Source organism: Psittacula echo (genome assembly GCF_963264785.1).
Source record: "Psittacula echo genome assembly, chromosome: 17".
Taxonomy (NCBI): domain Eukaryota; kingdom Metazoa; phylum Chordata; class Aves; order Psittaciformes; family Psittacidae; genus Psittacula; species Psittacula echo.
In genome coordinates this window covers 6,477,469-6,481,087 of record NC_137753.1, presented here as the reverse complement: position 1 = coordinate 6,481,087, position 3,619 = coordinate 6,477,469, and positions in this window count along the sequence as shown.

Genomic DNA, 3,619 nt, shown 5'->3' with positions numbered 1-3,619 from the left:
ACTTGCCCAGGCACTTTCTGTGAAGTTCCCACCTTTAGAGCTTACTTCTTCTCTTCATCCTGCTAAAACCAAGCTATCAGCAGGGATATAGCTGGAAAAGCCTTTTAAATTTCACCAAGGTTGCATAAGGGAACAATGATTTTTGTCTTTCATCACTAAAACCAAAACACAAACTCACATGAGGAATCGGATTTACTTGCATAGGACTCTCCTCCTCTCCCTGCCCTGCCTCGCTGATTCTGAAAAATACTTTGTATGAACACCAGCCTCTGAAAGCACCTGGAACTTAAAAATCCTCCTATTAAAACACAGTCTTTGATGTCAGGAGAACGTATGTCCCAAAACAGCTAACATTTCTCTACAGTTCCTATCTTACACCAGCAGCAATCTCCTGAATAAAAATGATGGTAAGGGTCTTCTACTTCTTCACAGATTGGAGCAAGTAAAACTAATTTCATATGAAACTTTGGTGACGTGTTCCTACAGCTTCACCTAGATTCCTCCAGCAGGATAATAAATACATCTCCGGATTTCAGTTTACTCCAGAGTCTGTGTATGACATCTGGCTTCAAGATGGTGGCACAGAGAAGTGCAGTGATGACATAGGAAAACAGAAGGGAAGAAACCTAGTGCAGTGGAAAGCAAGAGGCAGTGGAGAGAGCAGGGAAAACCAAAATCAAAGTCAGTCAGTCAAGGGGCGGAAATTCCTCTGAGAAGGCCTTAGGCTTCAACAAAGCTTGTGGACATTTGTAGCACTTTGAGATTACCCAATACTAACCTTACGTGAAGGGGACAGTAGACCTCAGCAGGCATTCCAGAGGAACCTTTCTATAAAAACAAGTCTTCAAACATATGCATCCAAATTTGCAAGTAGCTCACTGAATGAAGAGTATTCTATCTTGCAACACTCACAAGAAATTCTCTTACCCAACTCTTCCTTACTATTTGAAAAGCAAAGTCAATGTTTTCCTCATTATTTTGTGTTTGCTGCATACCTCTCCCCCACTGTGACTGCTATTTGACCTGCTGTCCGCTCAGAGACCCTGAGGGAAAGAGAGAGGGAAGTTTGTGTTCGTGTGCATGAGAGGAGTGAGATGATGAGAGTCTCAGCTATGTTCTGACTTGTTTATATTCATTAGAAAGAAATCAACAGCACTTGGTTTGTAAGACAACATCTGATGATAGGGAACATCTTTTATGCAGAACAGGAAAAGAGCAGATTCGTCCGAGGATTTGGGAATACGTGGGGACTTAATTTCAATGTGTGTACCAACTTTTACCTCCCTTTTGCATTAGGATGTTATCAAATAATAGAATCTCAGCATAAAGGTTTAATTAAAGGAGGACTGCACCCTCTTTCACAAATTCTGTTTGCTCTTGCATCTAACAAGTCTGGCATGCTTGGATTAATGAGAAACCGGTAAGGATCAGAGTGCAGAAGGGTAGGTATGTCTGATCATCCCTTCCCAAGTGCCTTGTGATAAATATGGTACCTTCAGTATTCCTGGCAGATCCTGGAAGGGTTCTCCTCTCATTGCACTTGTGTTTTCAATGAACTGGGTTTCTTCTCAAAAAATTGACAAAAAAAAAGGCTGAAAGAATCTATGAGGGTGGGTGTCAAAATCACAGATCAAAGTTACTTTTCATCCTCTCCAGAGAGCCTCAGACATCTAGGAATTCAAAACAAAACTCCACTGTAAGAAACATTTCCAAGGCTGGCACAGTGCTACAGCTTGTATGTTCTGCACTTGGAAGGGAAGCACTGACCCAGCCAGGAGAGCTCCTCAGAACACCCCCACAAGCAGAGGGGCTTGTATCAGTGGCACCTTGGGTGCTGTCTTCCTCTTGAACTGCTCAAGAAGATGCATAGCTACTAGTTTTTAACATTCAATTCACATCATTGCACCTAAACCACTGGACTCCATTCTACATGGCAGAACCAAAGGATTATTTCAAATACAGCTCACAGTTTTTCTGCTGTAAATCAGGTCTCTCAAAGGAAATTATATATTTAGGCATGAGAGGGTTTTCCTCTTCTAAACTTTTGCACATAAGCTCTTGATTTATGAAGAAATACTACTTTTCCTTTCTAGAGCATGTTCCATTTGAATTTGCTGAGTTTTGGGCAAACATTTAGGTAGTCAGACTTACAACTTTGAGGTAGGGATACACTATAAATATCTGCTTTGCAGGTCAGGTTTGAAATTACGCAGTTTGCCTCAGGTTACAGAGGACATTTACAGAAAAGCTTGAAATTCAACTCAGCAGCCTTAAATTCACTCCTTTAACCAGGTGGCTTTCCTTGAGGCACTCATTCAGGTGTTCTCCAGTTGGGCTTGCTGCTTCCTTGTATTGCAATTATATTAATTCCTCTTTTAGCAGTGTTCCAGCTATGTTACTGTGCCTAGTGCTGCATGCTGCATCTGGCACAGGAATGCAGTGTTGCTCCTACTAGGCTGTCAAAGAGAATGTATCACCACAAAAATAAATAATGTCTAGCTGCTTCTGGCATTTCAGTCCGAGCAGTATTTATCACTTCTGGCTGATCAGTGCCTGATTCAATGCCCCTGACAAACAATGGGTATAGTCCCCGTTGAATTCAATGTGCATTTAATCAGGTCTTTGCTAACTGTGCTTCCAAACTTCACATTTCATAAGGACTAAAGTACTGTTTCTTTTGTTTTTAGACCATTATTCCACTTACTTCACTGTTCAGATTCAAACAATGGATTTTCTTCTGCATGGATTATGTCAGTGAATGTATGTTTGTATAAGTAGACTCTAATTTTAGTTCTAGATTTAGTTCCTCCCCGGTGTGATGCTGCCTACCTGCGTGGCAATCTGGGATTAAAGCTGAAAATATATATGTATTTTATCATAAATGAACAAAGATATCCAGAAAGACAATTAAATTTCATAGATGAGTTCAGTGACAGAAAGAATCTTCCACTATTCAAACTGTCTGCTCTTTTGACTGAGCATTCCCCTCCAGCCTTCTCAGGTGAAGTAAGACAGCTTTCCTGAGCCCAGCACAGTCCTTCCAGACAGAAGTCCTGGGTGGCCCTTATCAAAGAAAACATTGTCCCACAGTTTGTTCCTTCCCTCATGTGACTTGGGAACAGCTTCATGAAGGGATGTAAAGTGAAGGAAGGGAAGGAAGCTTCCATTAAATGTCCATAACTTTTAGTTCTTCAAAGTATTTTTTAAGTTCCTCATTGAAAAAGCTGAAATGAAATCAGCAGCAGTTTGTAATCGCAGTTCCTCTGAAGAGGGCAGAAAGAATGCATGGGGTGTGATGTGCTGAGACAGCCTACAGACACTTTAGGAACAAAAATTACATCTTAAAACTATGAGTAGATTTAACAATTGAGCTCTAAAGAATTAACCATCATATAAACATTTCACACTTTTTGTTTTTCTTTCCAAGGGTCCATAGTCTAGTTATTCAATCTTGTGCAAAGGTCATGTTACTATGGATATGACCTGCAAGAAATGTGTTGCCTCAGAGCAGCGCAAGTCACATGAACAGGCTGAAAGCCAAGACTGCTGATTCACAGCCTTGTCAGGATTTTCATGCTTGTGCTGGTTCCACTGAAGAACAGTCCTTGCACCATCAAGT